Below are 11,150 nucleotides of genomic sequence, written 5' to 3'. Positions count from 1 at the left end.
AACTGGACTGTGATGAGGGTGGTGGCAGTGGTGGAGTCAGAGTGCAAGATGGGGAAGGATCCATACAGGGAGCCAGGAGCAGGGATGACTGGACCCATCTCAGGCTTTTACAATCAACCATTCCCAGTAACTGCTTTTTGTCAACACATTCACAGTGAAACTATAGAGCAAACTAAGCAAGATACAGATAATGATGTAGGTGGAGCAGAAAATGGCTCGAGTATCTGAACCCTTGCCACCCACCTGCATGGGACACCTGGATGGAGTTCTAGGGTCCAGGCTTAAGTGGGATGCCACAACCGTGACCATGTGCTTCTGTTTTGTTCTGCATCCTGGCTCAGCACAAGACCCTCCCTCTACATGTGCCCTGCCATCTATACTCTCATCAGATGGCAGGCTAGTAGGTTTGCCTGAGTGTGTACTCTGAATCTGTGAAACTGTTAGCAGAAATAAACCTTGTTGCTTCATACATAGCTACTTTTAGTTAAACTCGCCATAAGCTGATAAATAGGGAAGGAAAGCTACTTCCTTTAAACTTTCCTTTCTATTTCTATCCCCTAAGATTTTGATATCTTCTCATGTAGTCACCTTATTTTTTTAAAGATTTATTTATTTTTATTGGAAAGACAGATTTGCAGAGAAGAGAGCCATACAGAAAGATCTTCCATCCACTAGTTCACTCCCCAAGTATCCACAATGGCCAGAGCTGAACAGATCCAAAGTCAGGAGCCAGGAGCTGCTTCTGGGTCTCTTACATGTGTACAAGTCCTTAAGGCTTTGGGTCATGCTCCTCTGCTTTCCTAGGCCACAAGCAGGGAACTGGATAGGACATGGAATAGCAGACACAGGAACTGGCATCTATCTGGGATACTGGTGCTTGTGGTTAGAGGATTAGCCAATTGAGCCATCATACCAACCCCCATCATCTTATTATTTAAGTAATTTAAAAAAATGAGTTACTCAGAGTTCTTTCTTGTGCAAGAGCCAAAGGTCAGAAATCTGTAATTATGACTTTCTCTCTTTGAGTCAGGGATTTGGAAGGTAGGAAAATATCTGCCTCAATTGATAAAGGGGAAAATGTGGTAAAAAAAAAAAACCAGACTTTAAATAGATACATTAAAATGGTTGAACAGCAAGCACAGTGAGTAAGCCGGTTATCCTTCAGGAGAGGAGGCGAGATTGTCAGGAAAATGAGCAGAACAGGCTGGGGGCGTCAGGATGGCATCTGTGGTGTGTGCTTGTGATGGGAGCGTGGAGGGCTGAAGCTTTGAACTGCCATGGTGTGCAGGCCAGGCCTGGTAGTTCCTCTTGGGGGCAATTTAAGGACCAACTAAGAAGCCACCCTGGTCCTTAGCTTCTTCCCTTTTTTTTTCCTTTCCTCTTTTTTTACCTTGGTTTCTCGGTTAGTCATCATTTCCCTTTGTATTTAGTTGTCTTTCTAGTTCCTCGTTTCTGTAATAGTTCATTTTCTGTTATCATAACAAAACACCTGAGGCTGAAACCTATATGCTAAAGCAATTTCTTAAATTTGTGGATGTGATGGATGAGGCTTTCTTGCTGTGCTACTACTTGGTGGAGAAGCAGGAAAGGATTTCCTGTGTGCAAACGAATCACGTGGCAAGACAGGGAGTCACAGAGGTTGAAGGTGGCAAGCTTGTTCTTTTGTAGTCACCCAGTTTTTAGAGAGCCAGTTGGGATTCCAGAAAAACTAGTAACACACATGTCTGTTAGCTTTCAGAACCTGGCATTCTCTTTTCTGCGCACTGGATGGCAGTAGAGTTAAAGAAAAAAAGAACCTATTCTTTCAGGAACTGCTTAAATTTCTCCACAGAACTCTGATGAGGCTGATGTCAGCTAATCCAGTAAAAGAGAAAGATTTCATCAGGGTACATGATACAACATTATATATTACACGCTTATCTGGGCAAAGTGCTTCTGGAGTGGAATACTCTGGCTGAAACCCTTTTAAAAGTTACTTTATTTTGGGCCTGGTGCAGTAGGCCAGTGGCTGATGTCCTCATCTTACATGCATCAGGATCCTATGTGGGTGCTGGTTTGTGTCCTGGCTGCTCCTCTTCCCTTCCAGCTCCCTGCTTGTGGCCTGGGAAAGCAGTCGAGGATGGCTCAAAAAGTCTTAGGAACGTGTACCTGAGAGGGAGACCCGGAAGAAGGCCCTGGCTCCTGGCTTTGGATTGGCTCAGTTCTGGCCCTTGCGGCCACTTGGAGAATGAACCAGCAGATGGAAGATACTTATCTTAATCTCTCCTTTTTTTTCTGTAAATCTCACTTTCCATCAAAAAGAAATAATTCTTTTTAAAAAGAGTTATTTATTTTTATTTGTTTCAAAGGTAGACAAATATACAGAGCTAGTGAGACAGAAAGAGACAGCAAGCGTGACAGAGAGGGAGGGGGAGGGAGGGAGAGAGAGAGAGGGAGAAATATAGAGAGAAAGAAACAGAAACAGAGAGACTCAAGATATCTCGTATCATCTGGTTCACTCCCCAAATGCCTACAACAGCTGAGACTGGGCCAGGCTGAGACAAGAGCCAAGTACTTAATCTGGGTAGCAGGGACCGAAATATTTCAACCATCACCTGTTACCTCCGAAGGTACTTATTGGAAGGAAGATAGAATGGTGAGTAGGAATAGGAATCAAACTCCAGCCCTCCTATAATGGATGCAGGTAGCTTATCCACTGTACCAAACCCCCACATCTCTCTGCCATTCTCTGTATATTTGTCTTCAGCAGAAAAGCAGTCACAGAATCAAAGATCTATGAACTAACGTCCAGAACTGGATGTAAATCACTTTGGATTGGCAACAAGTTAATTTGACATTATCCTCAAAAGTAACTACTGGTTTTTTTTTTCCCCCTCACATGTTGGTTAAATCATAACCAAGTTATTCAAGACCATTTAATGTAAGAATAGGAAACTGTAAGGATGTCATCTTTTCAGCTACTCAGGCTTTGAAATAGCATAGCAAGGGTCTCTTTTATATCTTTTATCCACTGTTTCACTCTCCAAATTATCACAACAGCTGGGCCTGGGCTGGCCTGACATCATGACCCATGAAAATTTCCCTGACTTTCCCACATGGGTGCAAGTTCCCAAGAAGTTGGGCCATCGGCTGCTGCTTTTCCAAGCAGATTAGCAGGGAGCTGGATCAGGAGTGGAGCAGTTAGGAGTTAAACCGGCACCATGTAGGATGCAAACATTGCAGGCAGAGGCTTACACTGATACACCACAGCTCCAGCCCCATACCCAAGGTTTTTATCAAATGTTTCTCTTTAGAACACTGGTGGTTGACATTGGCACACTGGCTCAACTGGCTAGTCCCCCACCTCCAAGTGCTATCTTCCCATATGGGTGTCAGTTCATGTCCTGGTTGTTCTAGTCCTGATCCAGCTCCCTGCTAATCTGCCTGCAAAAGCAGTGGAGGATGGCCGAGTGCTTAGGACTCTGTGCCTGCGTGAAGCACCCACTAGAAGCTCCTGTCTCCTCGATTAACATCAGCTTAGCCCCACCCATGTGGCCATTTTGAAAGTGAATTAGTGGGTGGCAGGTCTTTTTCTGTCTCTCTCCTTCTCTCTGTAAATCTGCCTTTGTAATAAAAACAATTAAATCTTAAAAACAAAAACAAAACAAAACCAAAAACCCACTGGCGATTCCTCAAGAAGTTACCTAAACACTGATCATATGATCTGGACGTTCTAAATATATACGTTCAGGGATTGCTTGATGACAGGAATATGTCGTTAGGTTAGGCCATCTGTGAGGCTTTTATGGAGCACACTTACACATCCTACATGGCTGAGCCCATGACATACCTTGTTTGCACGGTGGTCTAATGTTCCTCGACAACAAACCTGTACACTTTTTTTTTTTTTTTTTAAAAGATTTATTCATTTTATTACAGCCAGATATACACAGAGGAGGAGAGACAGAGAGGAAGATCTTCCGTCCGATGATTCACTCCCCAAGTGAGCCGCAACGGGCCGATGCGCGCCGATCCGATGCCGGGAACCTGGAACCTCTTCCGGGTCTCCTATGCGGGTGCAGTGTCCCAAATCATTGGGCCGTCCTCAACTGCTTTCCCAGGCCACAAGCAGGGAGCTGGATGGGAAGTGGAGCTGCCGGGATTAGAACCGGCGCCCATATGGGATCCCGGGGCTTTCAAGGCGAGGACTTTAGCCGATAGACCACGCCGCCGGGCCCTGTACACTTTTTTTTAACTTAACATTTTTATTTTTGATGATGTTTACGTAGTTGATCAGGGTGGGAAGGATCGAGGCTTAGGGAAAAGTGGATGTGATCATTGTTTCTAAATTTTCTGTTTTGTCTTTCTGTTTCTGGGGGAAGAGGGGAGGATAAGGGGAGACGCCACACCTAGCCTCCCCAAACTGCAGTACCCAGGGATGGTTAATGGCTACCCGATATCAACCCAGGCTTCCTGGTATGGAGCATGCTTCGAGCGTTCTGCTCAGGTGGTTTTGATAGTTTAGAAATGCTGTTGATCTTGCCTATACAAGGATAAAGAAACCCTTCCAATATCCGTTGGCTGACACAGTTGACCTTAGAGTCTCCACTTGCCTATATTGTTGCTGTTACCATTTGTTCTGTTCTCCTTATTCTGCTATGGTCCCAGACGTCCTCTGCAGGCTCCAATGGGCTTCTATATCCTCCATGTGCATCAGGGCTTGCTATCCACTAGTCTGTCTTTTCCACTGAGGAGGACCAGTTCTCTCAGGCAGGCCCAAGGACCTGGGCCAGGCAACCCGAACCCTGCTGGATTCTGTCCCTGAGTTCACAGACCTGGCATCCACTGTGCAGGCAGGCCCAAGGATCAGGGCCAGAGGGCCAGACCCCAATGGACTCCCCCACTCCTGGTATCATGGACCCAGCACCCACCATGCTGGTGGGCCCAAGGGCCTGGGCCAAGTGACCTGGGCCCCACTGGAACACCACTTCCAGGGCTCATGGACCGGACACCCACTGTCCCCAGACTGGTTCTGCTTGCTTTACTTTGGCATCCACCAGTAGGTGCTACAGCCTGACTTGGTCCAGCCTGTCCCCAGTTCTAGCTACTGCTGGTGGGTGCTACAGCCAGCCCTCAGTCCTTGACCTTAGCTGGTGTTGGCCTGATCTGACCCTACCTGCACCCAGTCCTGTTGTCAGATCTGCCAGTGGGTGTTATGAACTGGCCCCTCCTGGCCCACTCCCAGACTTGACCTACATGTAAATCGGCATGTACTGTAATCTGATCTGGCTTGGTCTGCTCCTTGCCTTGTTTTTTTTTTTTTTTTTTTTTTTGTAAGATTTATTTTATTTTTATTTGGAAGGTCAGATATACAGAGTGGAAGATCTTCCATCTGTTGATTCTCTTCCCAATGAGCTGCAATGGCCAGTGCTGAGCCGATCCAGATCTAGGAGCCTGGAGTCTTTTCTGGGTTTCCCTCTCAGGTGCAGGGTTCCAAGGCTTTGGGCCATCCTTGACTGCTTTCCCAGGCCACAAGCAGGGAGCTGGAAGGGAAGTGGACCACTGGGATTAGAACCAGTGTCCATATGGGATGCCAGCGTGTGCAAGATGGGGACTTTAGCCACTATGCTACTGCACTGAGCCGCTTACCTTGGTTCTTGTACTCACCTGCAGGGTCTGCATCCTGACAAAAGTGTTCCTTATGCTCCTCTATAAGGTCTCCTCCAAGTGACAGATTTTGCACAAACTGGTAGGTCCTTGGCCCAGGTTGACTTTGTCTATCTCTTGTCCTGGCAGGAATAATATCCTTGCCCACCTGGCCCATATCCATTCTGGTTCTAACTGTTGGGTGTTACAGCCCAACCATGCCTGGTCTACACCCAGGCACAGTGTTCACATGGTTCAGTGGGAGCTGAGACCTTGCCTAGACCATCCTACACCCAACCTGGCTCTCACCAGCACCAGTGGGTGCTGGAGTTTAGCCCAGTGTGGTGCTCAGTTGTTACCCAAGGCAGACAGTAGTGATGTTCAGCCCAGCTCACTGCCGTCATTCTGGCTCTTGTGCTCACTTGTAGGAACCCCAGCCCAGCGGGTGCATCCCCTCAGTTCCTTAACCAGGCCTGTTCCAAGCCACAGATCTTGCATGTGCCAATGCAGATTGCAGTTCCTTGGGGTGAGCACCCCCCAATAGATTCTATCCGCAGACCAGATTCTTTTGTATGCTGGTTAGTGTCATAGCCCAGCCTAATATTACTGCGCTCTGTTCTGACTTTTCCCTGGTGCATACTGTGATCTAGCCCAGCCCTAGTTTTAGTGTGTACCAGTGTGTGGTGTTCGGTGACGGTGGATGCTAACTACCCCAGCTAAGGTCTCCCACATGTGCTGCTGCTTTGGTCTGACCCTTAAAGACCCTCCTGTTCCCCCTCCCAAACTGCTCAGTCTCAGCTTCCTCAGTTACCTGCAAGTACAGTGGCCTTGTTATGGAGATCTCTCAGTAGTTCCTCATCTGGACCTCAACCTTCAGGTTCCTGCTCATCCCAACCTTTGCCATTCCCCAGACTCCCTTTAAGCCCACATCCCCAGGTTCCCAGTGGGCACTGCTGGGCGGTTCAAGGGCTTTGCCTGGTGCCATTGGTGGCCAGGCCAGGATGGGTCAAAAACCCACACCTGGCCTGACCTGGGGCCAGCCTGCCATGGCCCTGCAGCAGGTGGGTTTAAAGTCCTGGGTCCCAAGTCTAGACGGACCATGTGGCCAAACCTGTACACTTTATGTGTTGAGTAATGTAGGCAAATGCAGCAAAAATGATAAGGTGTCTATCTAAACATGGAGAAGGTACAACAAAAACAGTTTTTTCAATTCCATTATAATATTCTACAACACTGTTGTGTTCATGGTCAAACTGTTGGTTGTCAGGTGGTGCGTGTCTATATGCAGAAGACTTGAAAACACAGTTCCAAAGAGACACTTGCATAGCAAGTGTCATAGCAACGTTACTCATAATGGCCACAAGGTGGAGGCAAACCAAGCGTGCATCTATGGATGACTGATAATATACACACACTTTCGAGCTTTAGGGATGGGATGAAATACTGATAAATGCTGCAAGATGGATGAACCTGGACAGTATTATGCTAAGTGAAATAAGCTGGATGAAGACAATTACCTTACAGGTGATTCCACATATATGAGATACTTGGAAGAGGGAAATCCACAAAGTAGAACAGAGGCTAGAGGAGCAAGGAGAGGGTATAACAGACTTGTTTAATGGTGCAGGGTTTCTGTTGAGAATTATACAAAAGCTTTGGGGATTAATAGTGTTGTACAGCATTGTGATGATACTTAACACCACTAACACTTAGAATAGGAATGTTGACGTTGTGCACATTTTACCACTGTAAAACGCTTTCTTGATTTTTGTTTGCATTTTATCACTATTATCATTTCATAATACAATTCCATAGGCTCCTGGCATTTCCCTTATCCTCTCCCCAATTCCCTCCCCTCCACCTAGTTCCTCTATATCATTACTAAAGTATAGTTCTTCATACACAGTCATTTGTCCATCATTGCGGGCATGGACAATGGCAGAGTCCAGCATCCTATTATTAAGATATAGTTTACAGTTTCATTGTAAGTCCATCTTTGTCTGGAAGTAGAAATGCATACTACGTTGTATCCTCACATCTGGATGTTAGTCTTCATTTCACAGTTACTGTACATCCCCTCAAATGAAAAGTCATAATACAAAATCAATAATAGAAAGAAAAATAGAAATTTACGATGCCATGCTTTCTTGATTTTTATTATTCATCTTATTTGCTTTTCCCTTTCAAGGTAACTAATTTAAAAGGACTTTAAGATATGGAATACTTTTCAGCAATATTAGTCATAGTTTCTTTTATTATCTTTTTATTTGCTATGAAAGAAAGATACCTTAGATAATAAAATTGTTTTAATTATACTCATTACACAGTGCATCTTTCCATATGAAGGAAGAGAATGAATTCATATTAAGAAATTATTATTGGGCTCGGCAGTGTGGCCTAGTGGCTAAGGTCCTCGCCTTGATCCCATATGGCTGCTGGTTCTAATCCCAGCAGCTCCACTTCCTTTCTATCTCTCCTCCTCTCAGTATATCTGCCTTTGTAATAAAAATAAAATAAATCTTAAAAAAAGAAATTATTATTCATAAGGATACAGAATTGGAGGCCAACTACATGTTCAGTAACTGGACAGCAGTCAAAGCATTTTAAAACATTGGGTCAGTAGAGTGTGGTATGTTTGTTAAATGATGATGTGAAAGTTCTTACAATAAAAGCTAAGTGAAAAAGGTAAGCTGTAAAAATTTTTTAAAAAGACTTTAGTTTTTACTGGAATGCTAGAGAGAGAGAGAGAGAGTGAGAGAGAGAGAGAACTAACTTTCCAACCATTAGTTCACCCCCCTGTAAATGACTGCTAAGGTGCTGGGCTGCCCTGAAGCAGGGAGCCAGGGGCTTCCTATAGGTCTTCCACATGGGTACACGGGCCCAAGGCCTTGGACCATCCTCCACTGTTTTTTCAGTCTGTTAGCATGGAGCTGGATTGGAATTAGACAGCCTGGACTTAATTGTTCTACATAAGGGCTGGCAGCACCATAGGGTGAAGACTAGCCTATTACATCACTATGCTGGCCCTGACAAGCTGTAATAATTTATAGTGAGTATAATCTCATTGTAATTGGAAAATAATCCCATATACTCTAGGAAATGAAAAATAAATTGTAACTTGTCAAGATGTTAATGATGTTAACTTCTGGTGCTAGTATTATCAATGCTGTTTGTTTTTATTGTATTTTGTAATATTTGCATTTCCCAGCCCAGATTTTACCATGAAAATCTCAAGCATAAGGAAAATCGAAAGATTGATATAGTGAACATTCATTCTTCCTGTTAGATTCAACTGTGACTGTTTTCATATATTTCATTTTATCTCTGTTTATCATTTTCATCTTCTTTATCGTTATCATCATCTGCTTTAGGAGTTGACAAATGGTGGCTCAATGCCAAATCTGACCCTGTTTTCAAATAGCTGAGTTAGGAAAGGTTTTATGAAGGAACAAAGTGTATGTAATGAAAATTATGCATGAATTTCCAATTTTTCTTTTTTACCACTCAAAAATGTGTGTTTGAATGTATCCAAGAACTCTGTGAAATATCCACACAGATGTTGGCAGGGTGAGGCAGGATGCTGCGAATTGTATTTTGTGTTAAAAATAATCTTTCTAAATGACTCTAATAATTTTTAAGGCTGAGTGATTTGTACTTGGTAGTTTATTTTATGACTTCTTTTCCCAATTTTTATGTGTGATTGGAAATTTCCACAACACGAAAGATGTGTGTAAACATCACCTTGGTAACAGGCTTGATTCATAACCAACATCCACAGAGACAAATGCTGCATAAAGGATGTCAGAACACTGAAACTTTAATGTGAAATCTGTGTGTGTTTGTAGGAGCCTGTATTTTAGAAGAAACATGGCAGTTAAGTCAAACAAAACATCGAAAGAAGGCTTAAATATTTGAATGGATTTTGAGAAAAAGACTACTTTATTCTCTGGGAGGTTTGTTTTTGTAAACATTCCATTTTTTTGTGGGATGTGAATCATGTGTTGGAATCACCTGATTTAGCTGTGGTATAACTAACTCTAGAAGATTTGGGGAAGATTCTGTTGCTAAAATCCCCCACTACCAATCATGATTGCGGTTACATGAAATTTGTGTCTTGAAAAAAAGTGATCTGTGTCCCCAAGCTCTGGAATTATTGAAACCATGTACTTTTGTAAGCTCATCTTTGTTCTGTTTGAGCCATAATGTTATGTCTACTTTCACCACAATCATATGAATAGGGAACCGTTAGACCAGGCCCTCTACCATCATGCAACAGGGTAGAATCTGCTTCACACAGTTCAAAGAGCAAATTCTTCTCTTTGCTTTATCAAAAGCTTAGAGATAAGTATTCTTTTAAAACTTAAAAAAAAAAAAGATTTATTTAAAAGGTAGTGCTACAGAAGATGAAGAGCCAGTTAGAGATCTTCCATCCTCTGGTTTATTCCCCAAGCAGCCACAATGGCCAGGGCTGTGCCAGGTCAAAGCCAGTAGCTAGCTTTTCACATGTTTGTAGAGCCCAAGCACGTGGTCCATCTTCCACTGCCTTTTCAGATGCCTTAGCAGGGAGCTAGGTCTGGGGTAGAGCAGCTAGGACACAAACCAATACATGCATTGAATGCTAGTGTTGCAGGCAGCAGCTTAACTCACTGCAAGGCAAAGCCAACCCTGAGATAAATATTTCAGTAAGTTATTTTTAAAAATGGAGATAACTGTGACTTGTTAGTTATTAACAAAAAAAGTAAGCAATAAAATGTTGGAAAAGAATTACAGGGTGCACTAAAAAACTTTTTATTTTTGCTTTTCAAAATGTGTTTATTCAGAAGTTTGAGTTACAGAGCGAAAAGGAAGCCCACAGACAGAGCTTCCACTTGCTGTGTTGCTCCCCAGAAGCCCTCTGGGTCTCTCACTTGAGTGCCAGGGGCACAAGCCATTTTTACTGCTTTGCTTCCAGACTATTCTTAAGGAGTTGGATCAGAAACAGAGCAGCCAAGGCATAACCTGGCGCCCACATAGGAGGATATTGACTTGGCAGATAATGGCTTGAACTGTTATGGTGTGATACTAGCCCAGCCTTGAGAAATTTGATGATGATGATGATACTTTATCTATTGATTTATTACAATGTTTATTTATTTATTTCCATTGGAAATATAGATTTACAGAGAAAAGGAGAGACAGTGAGAAAGATCTTGCTCTTCATTCTCGGGTTCACTCCCCAAGTTGCTGCAACGGTTGGAGCTGAGCCAATCCAAAGCTAGGAGCCAGGAGCTTCCTCTTGGTCTCCCACTTGGGTGCAGGATCCCAAGGCTTTAGGCTATCTCTCACTGCTTTCCCAGGCCACAAGGAGGGAACTAGGTTGTAAATTGAACAACGAGGATATGAACTGGTGTCCATGAGATGCTGTGTTTGGGGGAGGGTTAGGTAATTGAGCCATTGTGTTAACACCCAAGAATTTTCAGTGATTAAAAAATGTAGTAGTGTTATATTTTGCAAAGATAAGCAATTTTCATATGCTCAGTGAGGTC

The sequence above is a fragment of the Ochotona princeps genome, chromosome 14, assembly GCF_030435755.1.
Source record: "Ochotona princeps isolate mOchPri1 chromosome 14, mOchPri1.hap1, whole genome shotgun sequence".
In the NCBI taxonomy this organism is placed as follows: Eukaryota; Metazoa; Chordata; class Mammalia; order Lagomorpha; family Ochotonidae; genus Ochotona; species Ochotona princeps.
This window is presented reverse-complemented; position numbering follows the sequence as displayed.